Source organism: Arachis ipaensis, chromosome B3, assembly GCF_059453495.1.
Source record: "Arachis ipaensis isolate K30076 ecotype BB chromosome B3, ASM5945349v1, whole genome shotgun sequence".
Classification (NCBI taxonomy): Eukaryota; Viridiplantae; Streptophyta; class Magnoliopsida; order Fabales; family Fabaceae; genus Arachis; species Arachis ipaensis.
The window spans coordinates 136,633,268-136,655,368 of record NC_142438.1 but is presented as its reverse complement, the minus strand read 5'-3'; the positions used below and the strand labels follow the sequence as shown (position 1 = coordinate 136,655,368).

At 33.0% G+C, this 22,101-nt stretch overlaps 1 pseudogene; it reads right to left on the bottom strand.

Moving 5' to 3' along the window:
- Positions 1–1,867: 1,867 nt before the first annotated feature.
- LOC107633803 (mannitol dehydrogenase-like) lies at positions 1,868–18,260 on the bottom strand (annotated as a pseudogene).
- Positions 18,261–22,101: the final 3,841 nt, after the last annotated feature.

Here is a 22,101-nt window from a genome sequence, read left to right as displayed (position 1 = left end):
ATATTGGTTGAAATTAGCTTTTATAATGTTAATTTTCTAATAACACTTTACTAGAAAAAACTATTTTTTCAGAATTTTTTAAAAACTAATTAATATTATATATTTTTTGTTATAGTACATCCTGTTAGAAAAAATTTATTTATTTCTAATGCTTATATTAAAAATGAAAACAAAATTTAAATTAGTGAATTTTAATCTATAATATAATAAAAATATAGTAATTATTTTATATATTGTACGAATATAAATTAATTTTTTTTATTTGTAAAAATTTTAAGAGCTTGTTTTATATATATATATATATATATATGAATGTGATATATTTTTTTATATAAATAATTTTAAAAAAAATCTAATTGTTAATCTATTACCTTTTTTGTTTTAGTCCAAATTAAATATTTTTTATTATTTTTGGAAAGAAAAATTTTTGAGGAATTTAATAATATGTGATGAGGAACACCGAATAAATTATACAGAAATTAATTAAAATACAACATGAAAACATCTTTAACAAAAGATAAAATAGACGTCTTTATCTGAGTGGCCACCTTAATTTTCATCTTTCGTTGAGATATATTTAATTTCCATAAAAATAAAATAAAAATAATAAAAAAATTAAATTATTCTTACTAATCTAACCCTAATTTTTTTATTTTTTTTCTTTTTTTGTTTTACGTTGAAATGAAATTTTAATAGAAACACGTCTTCTTTGCCTCTTTCCCAAATTCATGGAAACTCCAACGACGCCAGCATTGTTTCACCGTTGATTTGAGTTTGTACCACCATCACGCACTTCATTTTAGAAGGAAAATGTATTTCAATCCTCTTTTTTTGTTCACGTTCATATTCCTTCTTCTATTACTGTTTTTGTGCATTTTGATCTCTTTTGCGTATGTTTGTGTTTCTTTTTCTACCACTATTTCTACACATCTCAATCTCTTTTTTATTCATGTTCATATTCATTGTCTATTTCTTCTTTCATTGTCGTCTCTTATTTCTCTTTTTATCATATTTTAATCAAAATATTTTAATAAATTTAAATATAAAATAAAAAATAATATTTTATTATATTTATATTTATTTAAAAAATTAAAATTTAAAAATTTTAATTAAAAATATTTTAATAAATTTTAAAAAATAATATAAAAAATAATAATCTATTTATATTGTTTAATATTTATATACAGTTTTTTATATATATTTATTAAATTTAGTTATTAATATTTTAATTAAAAATATTAAGGACATAAAGTATACAAAATAATAATAAAAAAGGCTGACAAACTCATCTCACAACACACTTTAAGAAACTAAACAGCAGAACTCCGTTCCAAAACTGACCCAGAATCATCCTCATCGTTGTGTTTATTACAAAGATTTTAGTTGACCGCAAACTATGAAGTGTGGACATTTTGTTGAATTGTCGTGTTCACATATTGGATACATTTTGGATATAATATTTATCGACATTCGGCCGACACACGTGTCTATTGTGTTCAACCATGTTTTATTAAAAAATAAAAAATTCTTTTTCGAACACCAATTAAATACCATCATGTGTTAGCGTATCCAGTCTAATTCTTAATATATATTCTTAAAATAAATTTAAATATAATATATATTATTATTTATTAAAACAAAAAATATTTTAAATACTTGATAAAATTAAAATAAGACATTAAAAATAATTAAAAATTAATTTATATCTTAATATCAATAAAATATCAAAATATCATTACGATTTGTTTCCATGTTACATGTAAGATGTTGGCATGTCTCCCATGTCGTGTCGTATCAGTGTCGGTGCATCATAGACGGCAAAGCTTGCAAAGAACCAAATATTTAAGGCTTCCTTCCTTTAAGCATTCTAATTAGTAAGAGAGTCCTTGAGGGTGTTGGCCACATCAATGACAAATCGATACCTAACATCATTATTTGGGAGCCTCTCTAACGCAGTTCACGTACTCCATTGCTATAACCTCAACCTCCGCAGTCACATTATGATTTGCTGCAAAATCCACCATCTCTTGCATCTCTTCAATACCTCCTATATTACTCCCACCAACCATCTTCCTCCCTGTATATACCATCATCATTTCATTGATTATAGAATTAATTAAGTCCCATTCCACATACATATATCTAACATATGGAGACTTACCCATAAGCAAAGTTTGGGCTGACATCTCAAGAGGCAAGGGAGGTGCTCCCACAAATATGAGTTTTCCACTTGTTTTCAATAAACCAAGCGATGGTTCAACCGAGTGATTACCAGAAACTGTGTCGATAATACCGTCATTGTACACATAGCATCCTAATTAAACACGACAAATTGTTATGGCTACTAGCTATCTATCTGGTTATATTTAGATCATGAAACAATGTCAATAATTTATGTAAAAGAGTTTACCTGCAACTGTTGATGATCATGACTGATCAAGAATGCATCGGCACCAAGCTTCTCCAATGCTTCCTTCTTCTTGCTAGGAGAAGTGCTTATTACCGTGACCTTCATATTAAAGGCCTTAGCAAACTCACAGCCACGTGACCAAGGCTCCAAGTCCAACCACGCCCACGTGCAGGCCCGGCTCAGAAAGCCCATAATATTTCAATGGGCTGTAAACTGTGATTCCAGCACTAATCTGTGTAAGTCGATTTTGTGTCTAGAACTATTTTCATTCGATATCAATATTTTTTCTAATATGTTATTTTTTATTTAAATAGATGTCAAATTCGTGATGAAATTAATCTTTAACCTATTGACTATTGAGTTGGGGATATCGTAGACAACAAAAAAAAATATTGTACATATTTATTATTATTTACTCATTGATGGCATATATGCATTAATACTGTTCACTATTCGTCTATACATGTACTTTATGATGTGTATTTTCGGAAAACGAAAAACGAATTCCAAACACACAAAACTAACCGGCAAGTGCACTGAGTCGTATCAAGTAATAATAACTCACGTGAGTGAGGTCGATCCCACAGGGATTGAAGGATTGAGCAATTTTAGTTTAGTGGTTGATTTAGTCAAGCGAATCAAGAGTTGATTTGAGTGGTTTGTGTTTGACAGAAGCTAAATTGCATGAAATTAAAAAGGAGAGGGACAATTGGCAAGAATTTAAAGTGCAGAGAAATTAAAGAGGCTGAATATTAAAGTGCAAGAAATGTAAATGGCTTGAATTGTAAAGGGAATTGGGAACGGGATTTGCAGAAATCAAACAAGGAAAAGTAAAATGCAATAAACAGAAAAGTAGAAGATGACTTGAATTAAACCGGATCTAAAACGGAATTGAGAAAAAGCTTGGTGTAGCGACGAAATAAAGAAATTGAAATTGAAAACTGTAGATCTTAGGACTCAAGAGACTAGATAGCTGAGTCTAGATCTCACTGCCTTCCTAGATCCAACAAGAACGATGCAATCGGAAATAAAGAAAAGTAAGTTGCAGAATGAGTAGAAGAAGAAGCAATTAACAGAAATGGAAATTCAATTGTGCAGAGATTTAAACAAGATCTCAAGGTGAGATTGAAACAGAATTTCTTCAATTCTCCACCCAAGATCCAAAACAAGAAAAGTAAAGAGTGCTGAGCAAGAACAAGGAAGAAGAGAGATCAATTCTCCTTCCCAATTCTCTAGAATTCTAAAGCAACAATTCAAAAATGTAAAGGTGAGCTCTCTGTAAGTGTTCCCAAATTCTCTCCGGAAAAGCTCTCCTAAAACTTAAATCCTAAGCTATTTATACACTTTCTTCAAATGGTCTTCAAGCCTTGAATTGGGCCTTTGCTCTTGATGGAATTGGGTTGATAAAGGCCTTGGTTGATTGCTCTTGGAGTTGGAGAAAGATCCATTGTAAACCGGGTTGAAATCATGAAAGTTTGAGTAAAAGTTTGAGGCAAACTTTTACTCAAACTTTTTATACCAGATGGCTTCACTTGCTGCTACCAACGTTTGGGCTAAAGTTTGAGGTCAAACTTTTGCTCAAACGTTGGCCCCTTGTGTATATGTGTGGCGCCAACGTTTGCCAAAAAGTTTGAGGCAAAGTTGGCGCAAACTTTTCTCCTCCAGGGTGTGCAAGTGTGGCGCCAACGTTTGCCAAAAAGTTTGAGGCAAACGTTGGCGCAAGCTTTTCTCCTCCAGGGTGTTGGTTTTGTGATGCCAACGTTTGCCAAAAAGTTTGAGGCAAACGTTGGCTCAAGCTTTTCTCCCAAAAGTTTGAGCTAAAGTTTGAGGCAAACTTTTGCTCAAGCTTTTTTCCTCTGGAGTGTTTTCAATTCTTCCAAAAGTTTGAGCTAAAGTTTGAGGCAAACTTTGGCTCAAACTTTTTTTCTCTGGCATGTTTTCAACTCTTCTAAAAGTTTGAGCTAAAGTTTGAGGCAAACTTTGGCTCAAACTTTTTGTTCTCTCTTGCTCCTAGCCATTCCTTCTTCCTTCAACCTTCTTCAAAACTCTTTCCACCTATCATCAATCAATCAAAACAATCAAAGCTATGCCCCAAATCATGAGATTGTGTTTCTTTCATAATATATGACAATTATGGCATAAAATCTCATGAAAGTGCATGAATTCATACATGGTTGATTGAATCAAAGTAAACATGGAAATCTACCCAATTGGCTTGCTTATGGCTTAAGAAAGTGCATAAAATCAATTGAAAACAAAAGAAAAAGGCTAGTGAAACTAGGCTAAGATGACTTGTCATCACAACACCAAACTTAAAGCTTGCTTGTCCCCAAGCAAGAAAAGAATTATTGAGAAGAAAGAATGAAATGGAAGAGGATGTTCATGCTAGCAGAGTATTATTGGTAGTTCATGGGGTTTTATGTGGATATGTAAACACTCACTTCTTATTGACTTTTAGGCCTAGAAAGTCTCCTTCAAGCATCAAGCAACACACTGCTATGACCTCTCATTATTCCTTTGTCCTTGACTATTACTTTTTTCTCTATAAGCTTTAGTTCAGTGTCATGTGTAACAAGTTCTTTTCTTTCTTTATACTTGACGCATTATTCACTATAAACACTTGGCTCACATTCCTTCTTAAAACATTGATGCCCAACACCTCTTTGGGTTACTAAATGCCTTGTAGTTAGGTTGCTCTTGATAGTGGACTTTCAGCTGATGATCCCGGGTTAGTTAACCCAAGTCACCAAGTGTTGATGCACTCCAAAGAACTTAATAATCCAAGCAGATCCTAGTACAAAGACACCACAGGCATATATTCTAAGGTTCAAGCTATTGGTGTCTAGCTTTGTTTCTTTTTTTTATTTTCTTTTGTCTTGTTGCCACTTTTTGGCTATTTCTTTTCTCTTTTTTTTTTCTTTTTAACCAAGGACTTTTATTTGATTGAGAGTCATAGATAGTAGGCCACTTTCTACTTAGAAGGAGACATCCTAGTTCTCTTATTCACTAAAAGTGAGCTATCATACAATCACACATGCATACCACCACTTACTTTTATTGTACTTCTATCTAACAGAGAACTATCTCACTTCACATTCAAACATTTCTTTTATTGAATTAAAGATGCAGACGACAAAGCATGCTTTTTGTTAAGTGAAAGTAAACACACAAGCACACACTTAGACTAGCTTACTTATTGCAAAAAAATTGATTCTACTTGAACTAGATAAACACTTTAGCAAGACATAAATCAAAGCATTTCTTAACAGCAAGAGTTAAGTATAGATACAACCTATTGGTTTGCAGTTCCTTTGTCCTTCCTTCTGTTGTGCCCCTTTTGAGTTATGATGCATAATGTCTTCAAATGGTGGTTAGTTCCCTGCACAATTCTCAAAAGTTTCTTGCTTCTCAAGCCCTTAGGTGACTGGTTAGTATGCATGAATCGAGTGTGGCTTTTGGATTTAATTTGGTGTGGGAACACCAAACTTAATTCCTTGCCACTGTCTCTAATGCAACAGGTTGTACATTTATAAATTCTTTTGGCCTTGCTAAAGGTTATGGAACCAAACTAAGAAGCAATTAACTGGTTGAATAATTTGTCTGATTGCTTGGAGCTATCATTATGCAAGAGGTGAGAGTATGCTTTTAAATGAGATTTTGGTGGAACACCAAACTTAGAATCCTTCATTCTCCCTTAAATTGTTTTGGTGTGCAACACCAAACTTAGATCCTTGCAATACAGACAAAACTACTCAACCTTTTTATTGAAACAGCTATGAAAAGAAAACTACCTCAGGTTGGGTTGCCTCCCAACAAGCGCTTCTTTATTATCATTAGCTTGACATCTCTTTCTTTGATCATGGAGGCTGAAAAGCATAGTGCCTCAGCTTTTCTCCTCTTACTGTGAACTTCCTTCCGGTCTCCTTTTTGATGATCTCTAGGTGTTCAAGTGAAAGGACCCGGTTCACAGTGTAGTATTCAGATGATTGTGGGGACACCTTCATTGGTTGGGTGTTTAACACTACTTTATCCCCTGGTGAAAAGCCTTCAGTAGGGATCTTCTTGTTTCTCCACCCTCTTGGCCTCTTCTTCTTTTCTTTCTCAAAAGATACTCCCTGCCTTGGTGGTTCCTTATCTGAGATGTTGAATTTCTCATCTGGAGGTTTTGGATCTAGTTCCTCCTTGATTTCTTTGGTCTGTTGCACTATCTCTACTTCTTTCAAGCATGGATTTGGAAGTCTTGGAGCTAACTCATTGACTACCTCCTTCAAACTTTGATCTCTGGCCTTATCCTCCGTACACTCTTCTTCTTGAGTGGGCTCATGTGGGGTTTTAAAAACATGGAATGCTAGGTGCTCATCATGCACTCTCAGCAACAATTCCCCTTTTTCAACATCTATCAGTGCTCTGCCCGTAGCAAGAAAAGGCCTCCCTAGGATGATGGGAGTGTTAGGGTCCTCCTCCATATCCAGAATGACAAAATCAGCTGGGAGAAGGAATTTCCCCACTTTTACCAGTATATTCTCTACAACTCCAATTGCTTGCTGGATGGATTTGTCAGCCATTTGAAGGAGTATTCGTGTGGATTTCAGCTCACAAATTTGAAGTTTCCTCATTAGAGACAAAGGCATCAAGTTTATGCTTGCACCAAGGTCACAGAATGACTTTTCAATTGTTATGTCTCCTATGGTGCAAGGTATATAAAAACTTCCAGGATCATCTTTCTTCTCTGGTAACTCTCTTTGGAGAATAGCACTACATTCCATTGTCATCTCAACAATTTATCCTTCTTTTAGGGACTTTTTCTTTGTCAGCACTTCCTTCATAAATTTGGCATACACTGGCATCTGTTCAAGTGCTTCTAAGAAAGGAATATTGATGCTGAGGGTCTTGAATATGTCCAGGAACTTTGAGTATTGCTTATCCTCATTCTCTTTTTTAAACCTCTGAGGTATGGAAGTTTGGGGATATGTGGCTTCACCCCTTCCTTCTTCTCTTGTAGTTGTGTTTCAAGAATGTCCTTATCTCTCTTTGAGCTTTTTGCATTCTTGATTTCTTGATCTTCTTCACTTCTCTCTTCTGTCTCTTTTTGTGGAACTTCTCTGTTGTGTTCTTCCTGATTGATGGCTTTCTTCTCACTTTCCACTATAATTGTTTTGCACTCCTCCCACTTTGTAGCTTTTCCTTTGTCCCTTGAGTGGTCTTGAGTGGCACTAGGGGATACATTTGATTGCTTCTCATCCATCTCTGCAATTCGTTTAGCCATTTGTTCCATATGCCTCTCAAGATTTTTACTTGTTATGGCTTGATCCTTCCGTGCTGCTTCATGATCTTGTCTTGCCATCTCTTGATTTTTTATGAGTTTCTCCACCATTATCTCTAGATTAGAGATTCTTTGGGAGTCTGGATTTAGTTGTGCTTGTGTAAAGTGAGATGGTTGTTGCTGGAAGTTGTTTGAACTATTTGTGGGGTTGTTTTGTGGGTGGAATGTGGACGTGGAAGGTGGATGATGGTTGTTTTGGTTAGTGACTGAATTATTGGGTGGATAATAGCTGGAATTTGGGTGGTCATTTTGGGGTTTTCTATATGGATTGTGGGTTATGTTTTACTGGTTGTTGTTCTGGTTGCTTCTTGAGTTGTTTTGGTTTGAATTCCTTTGCCATGGTTGTTGGTTTTGAGTGTGGTTATCTCCCCATCTGAGATTTGGATGGTTCTTCCAGGATGGATTGTAGGTGTCACCATAAACCTCATTTTGGCCTGAACCTTGGTTGTGCACATATTGAGGTTGTTCCTGCTGCTGATCTTCTTGGTTTTCTTTATTTTGCCCCCATGTGGTTGATGGTTGGCTTGTATTCACTGCTGCAACTTGCAAGCTATCAATCTTTTTAGCCATCTGCTCAAATTGTTGTTGAATCTGCTCCTGCATTATCTTGTTTTGAGCTAGGAGGGTGTCAACCCCTTCCATTTCTAACACTCCTTTCCTTAGTGATGGTTGGCGTTGTCTCTGATGGCCAAAAAAATATTGGTTGTTAGCCACCATGTCAAGGAGGTTCTGAGCCTCTTCAGCTGTCTTCATGAGTTGCATTGAGCCTCCTGCTGAATAGTCAAGTGCCTCTTGAGCTTTCATTGTCAGTCCTTCATAGAAATTTTGGAGTTTATCCCATTCATTAAACATCTCAGGAGGGCACTTCCTGATTAGAGCTTTGTATCGTTCCCATGCCTCATACAAGGGTTCAGCATCCATTTGTGTGAATGTTTGTACTTCAGTCTTCAATCTAATAACTCTTTGAGATGGGTAAAACTTGGCAAGGAACTTGGTTACTAGATCATCCCAGTTGTTGATGATGTCTCTTGGGAAGGATTCCAACCATTGAGTGGCTTTGTCTTTGAGGGAAAATGGAAATAGCAGCAATTTGTAACTGTCAGGATGCACACCATTGGTCTTCACTGTGTTACGTATCCTCAGGAAGGTGGATAGGTGCTGGTTTGGATCTTCCAAGGGGCCTCCTCCATAGGAACAGTTGTTCTGCACCAAGGTGATGAGTTGGGCCTTCAATTCAAAGTTATTTGCATCGACATTTGGGGTAAGGATGCTACTCCCACAATGCCTTGGATTAGCAAATGTATATGAAGCCAAGACTCTCCTCTGGGGTTGACCATTGTTGTTGGCCATTCTCACTGGTGGATTTGTTGGATTTGTTGAGTGTTCCTCCAATTCATGATATTCTTCATCTGATTCTTCCTCTCTAGCAACATTTTTTTCTCTTGCTTCTCTTCTTAGCCTTCGGAGGATTCTTTCGTCAGTTTCATGAAAGGTAGGGATCTCTCTTCTTGTATCTGACATACAAGCAAAACACAAGAATCACACAATACCAGAAAAGCAATAACACTTCAATCCATGGCTGAAGTGAAATATTAGTTAGCTTAGGCAAAAATTCAAACAGTTAGCGTGTTAGTCAAAAGTTAAAGAAACAGAAAAGAAAAAGTGCTTGATCTAGATCTCCACTTCACTTAATCATTGTCAATCTAATCAATCCCCGGAAACGGCGCCAAAAACTTGATGTGTATTTTCGGAAAACGAAAAACGAATTCCAAACACACAAAACTAACCGGCAAGTGCACCGGGTCGTATCAAGTAATAATAACTCACGTGAGTGAGGTCGATCCCACAGGGATTGAAGGATTGAGCAATTTTAGTTTAGTGGTTGATTTAGTCAAGCGAATCAAGAGTTGATTTGAGTGGTTTGTATTTGACAGAAGCTAAATTGCATGAAATTAAAAAGGAGAGGGACAATTGGCAAGAATTTAAAGTGCAGAGAAATTAAAGAGGCTGAATCTTAAAGTGCAAGTAATGTAAATTGCAGAAACTTAGATTGCAAGAAATGTAAATTGCAGAATCTTAAAGTGTAAGAAATGTAAATGGCTTGAATTGTAAAGGGAATTGGGAACGGGATTTGCAGAAATCAAACAAGGAAAAGTAAAATGCAATAAACAGAAAAGTAGAAGATGACTTGAATTAAACCGGATCTAAAACGGAATTGAGAAAAAGCTTGGTGTAGCGACGAAATAAAGAAATTGAAATTGAAAACTGTAGATCTCAGGACTCAAGAGACTAGATAGCTGAGTCTAGATCTCACTGCCTTCCTAGATCCAACAAGAACGATGCAATCGGAAATAAAGAAAAGTAAGTTGCAGAATGAGTAGAAGAAGAAGCAATTAACAGAAATGGAAATTCAATTGTGCAGAGATTTAAACAAGATCTCAAGGTGAGATTGAAACAGAATTTCTTCAATTCTCCACCCAAGATCCAAAACAAGAAAAGTAAAGAGTGCTGAGCAAGAACAAGGAAGAAGAGAGATCAATTCTCCTTCCCAATTCTCTAGAATTCTAAAGCAACAATTCAAAAATGTAAAGGTGAGCTCTCTGTAAGTGTTCCCAAATTCTCTCCGGAAAAGCTCTCCTAAAACTTAAATCCTAAGCTATTTATACACTTTCTTCAAATGGTCTTCAAGCCTTGAATTGGGCCTTTGCTCTTGATGGAATTGGGTTGATAAAGGCCTTGGTTGATTGCTCTTGGAGTTGGAGAAAGATCCATTGTGAACCGGGTTGAAATCATGAAAGTTTGAGTAAAAGTTTGAGTAAAAGTTTGAGGCAAACTTTTACTCAAACTTTTTATACCAGATGGCTTCACTTGCTGCTACCAACGTTTGGGCTAAAGTTTGAGGTCAAACTTTTGCTCAAACGTTGGCCCCCTTGTGTATATGTGTGGCGCCAACGTTTGCCAAAAAGTTTGAGGCAAAGTTGGCGCAAACTTTTCTCCTCCAGGGTGTGCAAGTGTGGCGCCAACGTTTGCCAAAAAGTTTGAGGCAAACGTTGGCGCAAGCTTTTCTCCTCCAGGGTGTTGGTTTTGTGATGCCAACATTTGCCAAAAAGTTTGAGGCAAACTTTTGCTCAAGATTTTTTCCTCTGGAGTGTTTTCAATTCTTCCAAAAGTTTGAGCTAAAGTTTGAGGCAAACTTTGGCTCAAACTTTTTTTCTCTGGCATGTTTTCAACTCTTCTAAAAGTTTGAGCTAAAGTTTGAGGCAAACTTTGGCTCAAACTTTTTGTTCTCTCTTGCTCCTAGCCATTCCTTCTTCCTTCAACCTTCTTCAAAACTCTTTCCACCTATCATCAATCAATCAAAACAATCAAAGCTATGCCCCAAATCATGAGATTGTGTTTCTTTCATAGTATATGACAATTATGGCATAAAATCTCATGAAAGTGCATGAATTCATACATGGTTGATTGAATCAAAGTAAACATGGAAATCTACCCAATTGACTTGCTTATGGCTTAAGAAAGTGCATAAAATCAATTGAAAACAAAAGAAAAAGGCTAGTGAAACTAGGCTAAGATGACTTGTCATCACTTTACAATTCAAAAAAAATGATACTATTTGCAAACACATAATTACTAAGAAATTCAGTACTATTCACAAATATTGTACTATTCGCAAATACGCCATTTGCATGTTTTAAAACACCATTCGAAATCAATATCTACTTAATTGTTCTCAAGTTTGGTATCTATTTAAAATATAAAAGTTAAGCAATTCAATACACGAGGCACAAAATAGTATTCCCCCAATTTAGTATCATTGGTGGTGACGATACGTTGCAGCAAAGAACAGTGTTCCTTCCGGTGCGTCGAAGTAGCGGAGATTTTTTTTTGCACAATTCCATTCTCAAAATCAAATTGCTGTCTTTCCTTTTATTTTTGGTGACTGAAAATTAAAAAACAACAAAAAAAAACTTAATTTTTTTTCATCTCACCACCCCCGCCACCCCTACATCTTCTGATCCTCCTCTTCCTTTTCATTTTTCTCTTCATATCACCAACTGGAAATTGTGTTTCAAGTCACCAAGATCGGCTGGGCAGTCCCGTTCATCAGAATAGAGTTGCAAGTTGCAAATGTGGCAGCAAGAAAAAGCCTTGTGTCGAAAGAGAAAGAACTGAGTGAACCCAGATAAAGAAGAAGTTTTAGCAGCAGAGACTATAGCACAAGGTGAAGAGAGCAGCGGACGGTATCCCAGCAACCAGTAGGGTCGAGATTGTAGCTGAAGATTTGAAGTTTATCTTAAAAGTCAGACTAAATGGAAAAGGAGATTTCGAAAGTCCAGAGAAGTAGGGCGACCTAGAGATGGAAGAAGCACGATGGGGAAGAACGTGCTACCGCAGCAATAAACAGAGATGGGAGAAGTGTTGGAATCTGCTGCATGTCATGCGCTTGAAAGCAGGAAAAGATCCTTGTATACTTCTTCTTCTTCCTCCAAATGCATACTGTTTCTACTGTTAGTTATTTATTCCAAAGTGGGATTAACACTATTGGGCTTCATGTTTCAATACTTTGTGTTCTTTTCTTTTGCTGACTTTTTCAAGGATTCATTTTTTTGTTTTGCGGTTTAGGGTTTCACACATATTCAAACGAGTTACAACTTAAAGTGTTGTCGGTAATGGTTCTATAATTCACGGGTAAGCATTGGATTCTTGCATAATTCAAGCGCCTCGATCATGACATCAAATTCCTTTGGGTTCTTTCTTTCTTTCTTATAATTTTGATTTGCTTACTAATAAAATGGAATCTAATTTTATTGCAAGCAAACTTCTTTGCAAGTTCTGAATTATCTGTTATTCGTCAGAATTTCTTGCCAAGTTTATTGCTATCCATTTTTCTTTTAAATTCATTTCCTGTGTTTTCTTAAACTATGCAGGAAAAATTGAAGAGAAAGCAGATAATGTGTATCATTTTATTAATATCTCTGCCTCTCTTTTTTTTTTTTTTTTTGTTCTTGATCATTTTCCTTATCTTCCCTTAGGAGGAACAAGGTGTAGAACATCTCTTCAAACACTTGTAGGATTTTCCAGACAATACGTCACAACATTTTGATATTGTGTGCATTCTTTTTTTATTTTCTATCATACCTATTATTCATTTGTTTGCTTCAAGTCATTCATGTTTGATAAAGATATGTTTCCAATAAAAATTGTGATCAAATAGATATCTATTTAGAATCACTCCTATAGTGTTTTGATAAATCCCAATTCAATTTCTAATTGGTTTGGCTCACATACTTGAATCTTATATGCTTTTTATTGCTCTGTAATACATTCCATTATCACATATAAAAAGTTCTCATCATTTCATCAAGTTTATCTATTTATTTATTTATTTAAATTCTATTATTTTGGTGACTTTGTTTTAACTGATATTGTGCATGCTCTGTTTTCAGGTCCTTTATTTATTTAATTAATTTTGTTCATTGCAAGAGATCCGTTAACCCTTTCAAACCTCTATATTTAGGAGGATAGGTGGAAATATGGTAACTAATTTCATCCATTCTAATAAATTTCTTTCATCAAATCTATAATTGTCCTTTATTTATATTTTTGGTCATTTATTTGTGTTTTGGCTTCCAAAGGTTCAAGTTGGAGGATAACTTTGTACAAAGTTGACAGTAAATTGGGTGAAGGTGAACGTCTATTGCAGCCTCTGAATTTTCAAAGTTATTTGAAACTTTTGGTTTGAGATTAATTTTGGTTTTAGTTGACTTCTATTTTTTATTTCTCAAATGGCACTAAAATTTGGGATAAGATCAGCAAAGGCAAAACATATCTTGATTTGGCAATAAATTTGGGCACTATAACTATAGCCCTTCTTATGAGTGGCAAATTCATTATATATTCCTTTAATATCTTGATTGTAAATATCCTTCATTACACATTTCTATATTGAGGAGGTAGAGGATACTAGCAGAGATAGAGACAATTGACAGAAAAAGGTCAATAAAGTTTGTTGTCATGTCTGTGTATTACAATTTTCTTCAAGATATGTATCTTTTTAAAATGAAATTTTATCCGAAATGATTGTATATTTAAAAATATTAAAAAATACTAATTTTTTTTTCTTACAATAAAATACATAACAGAAAATGAGTGAAAATAGAAAATAAAAATGCCAGATAAAAAGAGATAATACTGATAATTTTTTATCAAGGATCTAATTCATTTAAATTAAGAAAAAACAACAGTAAATATGGAAGAATAATTTGTAACTGATGATGTTATTGCAACAATTGATGAACTCAAAGAACTTGAAATGCCACAATGTGGTTACTATTTTGTTTCATTATTTATTTTTCATTAGTTGAAATTAAAATGATGGCATTGATTATTTTTAACCTTTTCTTCCTACTAGGTGCATCTTTGATTGGTTCATTTGTCAAATCAAAAATTCTTGCTGCATTTTCTGTTCCTACTGGAAAGAATTATTCATGCAATATTTTGAAATACAAGAGTCTGATCTTGAAGTAATTTCAAGACCTTTGCTATCTTTTAGATTTCATTTGATATATACATTTTCTATTTAAGAGGCATAATCTATTGAATTTGCATTTATGCATTATTAGGTAAGTACTTTAATTATTATGTCTCTTTGATAGTGTGATTGCTTGAATTGGTGGCATGTTTTTTGGCTATGATACCCAGGTATTTATTTCATTTCATTTTGGATTTCATATACATGATTAAAAAAAAACCATTATTCCTTCTTTAAATTCGTGTTTATTATGCCACATCTGCCCCAAATGATTCTTTCTGTTTCTAATTGTGTGCATCAAAGTTACTGATTTCATCTGATTTCTTACTTATAGTAGTTCATTGTGAAATTCTAATGTGTGTTGACTGAAGATATGAGAGATATATCAAGGCATTTTTCCCCTTCAATCATACTCCAAGTGTAATTAATAACCAAAATTTCTATTTTACAATTCATTCTATTTTAAGTAAGAACTGAGTTGTCACAATATCAAAACAAGAAAATTTTGATGCAGCTTTATCTTTGGTGCATCTATTCTTTTATAATATTTGTTTTATACATAAAAGAGAATTGTAATCTTACTTTAAGTTACTTACATATATCATATGTCTAGACTGATAATAAGGTAAGTAAGGTGATATAGAGTTTAAAATAGTTAAATTATGTTATTCACCTAAGGTCCCGTACTATCCCATCTAAATTGAACATTGCTAATTGCTATTATAACCGATGCAATTTTCAATTCTCATGGCCGCAATCAAGTTTTTTTTTTTTTTTTTACATTTTTTAACTTCTTAAATATAGTTTGTTTATTTATTGTCATTTTGATTGGTGTCTAATGACTAATATGTGATTAATGACCCAGCTTTGTCAGGTTGAGACTTAATTGGTCACGAACCTCATCTCGCACATGTTTAATGAAAATGCTCCCTACACGTTCACTGTGTTATGATTTGAGTTACGGGCTCTGAAAACATTGTTTAAGTGGCTAAAATAAATTACAAATTCCATAAAAAAAAAATTTTTGTTAGTTTCATGGTTTAGTTGCTAGATGCAGAGGATGATCCTTAGTTGATAAATCTAATGGCTTCTTAAGATATGCGCTTTTTTTCTAGAGAACATTGGAGGCCAAAAAACAGGCAGATTAAAGTCCACATGATGCTTCAAATGAGCCTTAGGTAAATATTGCAAGTTTGTTCTTTCTTTTTGTTTCTTTTTCTTACATTTAATTTTTGTATTTTTAGGAATACACGCTAATGCTCTATTCTTGATGATGACTTGATTATAGAGAAGTTCTCCGCAGCAATTAGTGCGTCCATTATTGGTGTAATTGGAATGGAGACATCACTTGGAAGATATGGCATTAGGGATGTTTTTTGTTTAGTTTGTGTATAATTTTATAGGAAAAAATTTGGTAACCAAAATTTTTCAGCCATAATCAGCCAAAACTTTCCATATTTTACTTCATTTATATCACTTAATAACAGTTTTATTTTTTACTTCACTCTCTTATCATTCTACTTATCGTTCATTCTACTTATCACCGTTCTTATCAAATCTGCTAATTAATGATATTAATTAGAAAATCATATCCCTTTTTATTAGGCACTATTGTAATCAATACTTAATATTCCTTTTTATAATTTGATTTTTATATATAAAAATACAATAAAGATTAATAATAATTATATTTAAGAACGATAATTATAATATCAATTACATTAAATAATTGCAATTGATTCTTTGTCCGTTATGGTATTCATTATCAATTATTTAAACTATATTTTATTATGTAGTTCAAATTATTTTACATATATACTAATAAATCATGATTCAAAATATTTTAATATTTTATTTTTGAAGACATTATACATTTAAATCAACCTATAATTTTTTAAATCACCGTCTTTGATAATTTAAAATTTTATTTCATGTTTTTCAAAGTGAAAATGATTTATTTTAATTCACATATATTTCTAAATTTTAATATAATTAGATTTGAAAAAAAAAATGTCAAATACCTAAATTAATTTATTCAATTGACAAATTTATTCATAACATCCACAAGTTCATACACATAACATCCATAATTAAGTAAGATACACATAACATCCAAAATTTTATATTAATAACATCCATAATTTCATACTCATAACATTCATAATTTCATACATATAATATTTATAATTAACAAATTTTTACAATTAATATTACCAAATTTTAAATTATGTGTCTTGTTATATATTTCAAATTATCTTACATGTACACCAAAGGGTTATAATTTTAATATTTTTTATTTACTATTCATATGTATACTTATTTATTGATTTTAATACGACGAATTAATAATTATTTTTTAAATTTTATTTTTTAATTTTAATTTTTTTATTTTATAATAGCCTATATGTAAAATATGAGTTGTATACCAGAAGTTGTTAAATTCTCTAATTTAACATCCATATTTTTATACGTATAATATTTATAATTTTATATATATAATATCCATAATCAATAAATCGGTGCTAATTTATTATTTTATTTTGCAGGTCATGAACCAACAATTTTAGATATTTTTAATTTTCAATAAATAAAAATTGATCAAATTTAAAATATTTTATTTTTTATAAAATGTGTTGAGGTGATTTGAGTTTTTTTTTAATTAAAAATATAAGAATTTGAAATTTTTATTTGGAAGAAAAAAATTATACAATTATAAATACATGTAATAATAATGAAGGAGAAATTTTCGCAATCTGATTCACATTAAATTTAGAATTAACTTTTAGTATAATTAAATAAGGAAAGATAATTAATGATAGAAAGAAATTAATTGCATCAATTAAATTAGGAGAGTGATTCACACTCTCTTATAAACGCAAATACTATTAGTCATATACCTTTATTTATTATCTATAATATTTTGGTTACGTAGCATTGCCCAATTTTATATTCCATGAATTATGTTCTTTTGTTTCCAACTTACAAAGTGACTACACGGAAGAGTATGTTAAACAACAATGTTGAAAGAATGGAGTTAATTTTGAGGGTGTTTGAAAGTTTTAAATAAGTTAGAGTTTAATAAAATGTTTGAGAGAATTGAATTAGTTATGGAGAGAATTCTTTGATTAGGAACCAAAAGAATATAATTGAAATAAAACATGTAGAGTGTGTTTGAAATAATTATTTTGTCCTTTTAACTATTACCACTAACTCTTTAGTAAGGATAATTTTGGTAATATCATAGCTCATGAGAATACAATTGAAAATTAGACTACTTTTTGTGTGATTTGATTTAAATTAAATCATAAAAATTGAATTCTTACTATAAATCAAATTTGCGTTACTTTTTACTACTTAAGTATAAAAAAGAATTCTAACACTGGAGTGAATTGAAATCATAATGGTATTATTCATATTATCACTGCATCTACAAATAACATTAGAATAGTCTAATGTTCTTCGTGTCTTCTTTTTTTTTAATTAAAATGATTACAATTTACTTTAAATTTTACAAATATTTTAAAAATAATAAAGATGATCGTTTCTTTTTTATGCTAGATAAAATAACCAACAATTCTTTTTTCTAATCTTGCTTGTTCTGTAAATATTGAATAATGGGTGAGTCTCTTGTGGCTAACATTGTTGTGGTTAAGTGTGGCTAAGACTTAAGAGTTGACCATTCACTAAATAAACGGCACCTGGTAAGTTGGTTTCAGATATTTTTTTTCCCCTCTTCTTCTTATAAAACAAAAAACATTATCAAGAGAAAAAGAAAACTGTCTTCAAATTTCTGAAATTTCAACCTCATCACTTCCTCTCTGTCAGCATCTCAAATTTCATATACATATTTATCACTAAGGCTTGAAGTTTCGATTGGGATGATAAAAAAGAAGAACATCAAGGGCAGTGTTCTCCGCAAGCAATCCATAACCCCATTCAAAGCTACCAAGAACAATTATTCCTCCAACAGCAGATGCAGCATCACAATCCATATGGCATTGGTATCTATGTCGGTGGTAGCATCAGCAATGGAAGAGGGTTAATGTTCTCTCCTGAAGCCTCTCCAATCATGCAATCACCATGGTCTATGTCTTCATAATACGACTCTTTACGATATTGTACTACAACAAATAAGGGTTTTTGCAACAGTCAAAAATTGTTACCGTAGAATGAAAAACCGTTTCTAAAACTTTAGGCGGCAACGGTTTTTGACCTGTGGTATATGCGGCCGTTGCCAATGCTCATAGGCAATGACAACCGAAAAACCGTTGCCATAATTACTGGAATAGACAACGGTTTTGAAAGAAAATTTTAAACATTTTAAACAACGGTTTTGAACTGTTACTCGATAAGCAACGGTTTTAAACCGTTCTCTTTCATGATCCAACAGTTTAAAACTATAACTGGATAGACAACGGTTTTAAACTGTTGTAATTTTATTATTCACAAAGCCAACGGTTTTAAAGCGTTATCATTGGTGTCATTTTTTGGCAACGGTTTTAAAACGTTATCATTGATGTCGTTTTTTGGCAACGGTACGGTTTTAATACCATTGTCATTTTATAGTCGTCTTAAGACAACAGTTTTAACACCGTTTTTTTTTTTGTGACTTTTGACAACGGATTTTTGTAATGATATAATTCTTTATTTACAATAGTTTTCTCATGTTGCATTGAAATTAGTTCCAACTATTTTTTTAATTTAGTGTCAATAAATAAGCTTAACTATTTAAATCAAATCACTAAAGAAAAAAATACATAATAAAGAAAAGTAGTACTCATTGCTTTGCATCATTTTACAACTTAAAATACACCAAACAAAATTCAAATCCAAATTAGAATCAATTAATTCATTGATTGCACACTCAAAAAACTTCAAAGTTTATAATCTATACATGTTGACACTAGCCAAGCCATTACCGATTAAGAACTTGATGTAGCAAGTAGCATTCTCAATCAACATGTAACTGCTAAAGTAACTAAAAGAACATTGATTAGCATCAAACATAATGCAAACTACAAGAAGCATAGAAGAGAAACATGCAACACAAAGCATATCACAACTTTGATCTTAGCAACATTGTTTGCTCTCTCTTTATCTGATGAGGAACTCCTAAGGATTTGGATCTTAGACAAGCCGCGAAATTTGTTTCCAAGTCTGCTGCCACCGAGAATGTCCTCAGCTGAGTCATCAAACAAATTTATTCCCTGAATATTACCATAATTTAAACACTCATTTGTGAAACACTAAGACATCCATTGAGAGAATCAACTCGAAATTCTCAGCCACTTTACATGCTAACAAGATAAACCAACCAGCAATTAAAAAACAACCATTAATAATAGAAAATAAGCTTAATCCAAAACTAAATTGAATTCAAACAAAACTTCTATGCTTAACTTTTTACATAGAGAGAACATATTCAGCTAAATGACTCTTTGATTTATAATAGAAAATAAGCTTAATCCAAACACACCAAACCTCAGCGGACCAAGTGGGGGACAGTGCAGTGGACGCAAGCAGAGAGGAGAGCACGGAATAGCAGTGGATGACAAAGTAGGAACCGATGACGACGCAGAACTATTTTCTCCTAACATTGCTCAGAACAAAATCTCATTAAAGAAAAAAAATTCAATCAACAAAGTAACTAATGGCAGAATAAACCAACATCATCATAGCAACAACCAACAAAATTCATAATAAGCGAAACCAATTCATAAACCAAACAAAATGAAATCATGGGGTTCTTCCCAAAAGATTTTACCATAATAGAAGAATAGTCTTTATAGTTTATACCTCAAAACAAACAGGGCAATTGTGATGCATTGTTTTTTTCAAACAGTGATGACCAGCTTCCAATAATTTAGAGTAGTAGCACCCTAAAACATATAATGATTAATTTACAAGGATCAAGAAAAAAAGATATAACTATGCAGAGAAAACAGGAAAAAAAATAAGGAACAATGAATAAAACTCACCATATTTCTCACCTCAATTCACCATTCCTAGCAGTATCATTAACCAATTACTCACTTAATCAAATTATAACTCAATAGCTGAATAACTAAAAAAAGCTATACCTGATGCTTATTGATGCAGGCAGGCGACCCACAATCAATTTTATTTGCATTGAACAGTTCCAGCCAAAACAGAATTAATATTTTTCCTATTTTGAATCAATGACCAAAACAGAGCAGTGACCAAAATAGAAAATGCATTCCAGCCAGAGAATCAGTGACCAAAACAGAAAATGCACTTCTAGCCAGAGAACCAGTGACCAAAACATGCAGTATTATACCAAATCAATATTCAAATAAAAACAGAAACTAAATCAATTAAAATAATAGAACAAGAGACACTTATGTTACCTAAACAGAGGTTGAGCCACAATGAGGAGGCAGAGAACCAGTGACACGGCACGATTCAGAAGCAGCGACATGCAGATTGTAATGCCCCCAAAGAGAAATACTTGAAGCCAAATCAAGCATGAAACACAACCAAAAAAATATAATACAGATTAAAAGCCACAATACAATGAACATAACTATTGAAATATCCACATAAACTACACATAACTTCTATCCACTAAAGTTGCTACTTTCATCAATACGTGGGGAGAAGCTAGAAATACCGGGAAATGGTTGTTTCACTTTAATGGTGCTGTTATTTCTCAATTCATTCAATTAAATGAACATATTGTATACCTAACCGCACGCCCAATCAAATTCTAGCAATTCAAACAAGTGATGGTTCTGTAGTAAAATAGCATCCCTTGAGTAAAAAAAGTAGGAACAGCACAATTGCACAACATACCCCTGAACTAAACTGCAGACAACTACAACTAACTTCAATGAACCATATTCTGGATACAATGATGTTTTTTTCTAGTACCTTGTTAGGGGATTACATTCTATCAAATAATCCAACTAATCCTAACAAAAATCATAGACTACCGTTTATGTTTAGACAATAATTTGAACAATATTCGATCCAATGTCACAACACCTAATCAATTTTCCTTTTTGAATTGAAAAAAAAGCAGCTAGTGTAGCATGAGTAAGAAAGGGACTTGCAGAAAATACGGTTACAAAGTAAAAAATGGACACATGAATAACTGTACTAAGCAACAGAGAGAAGAATTAGAAGAAAAAGAAACTCACTCTGCATGAAAGAAACGGGTCTTCGAAAATGTAGGACAGCAGACGACGGCGTGACTGCAAAAGCAGCAAAGCAGAAGCAGAAGAGGTGACAACCCACAAACGACGGCGAAAAGCATCGACGGCCAGGGCAATAACGACGACGGCGACAACACGCAGCAGCAACTCCGTCTTCCTCGCGCGACACATTTCTCTCCTCAACGATGACACGGGTGACGGCTGCAGCAGGACGCAGCGGCGAGCTGGGCGCGACGGGGTGCGGTGGCGGCACGGCTCCCTCCCCTCTTCTCCCTTCTCTCTTTCTTTTCTTTCTTTCGTGGGTGTGTTGCCATGTGTGTTGTGTTGTGTGTGTGAGGAGTGTGGCAGCAATGTGAGGAGGGAGGGAGGGTGAGTGTGAGTTAGAGTTAGTGTCAATTAGGGTTTTGTTTTGGGAGAAAAGTGTTAGAATTAGTAGGTATTTTTAATAAAAATAGGAATAATTTAGAAATTAAAAATTAATTTTTTATTTAACAATAATATTTATAAAAATATTATTTAATTGTTAATTTATAAATTATTTTTAATTAAATACACTAATTTAATAATTAGAGATAATTAGATTAATTTTTTTAAATTATAAATACAATTTAAAATTTAATTATTTAAATTAAAGTATATAAAATTTTTATTATTTTTC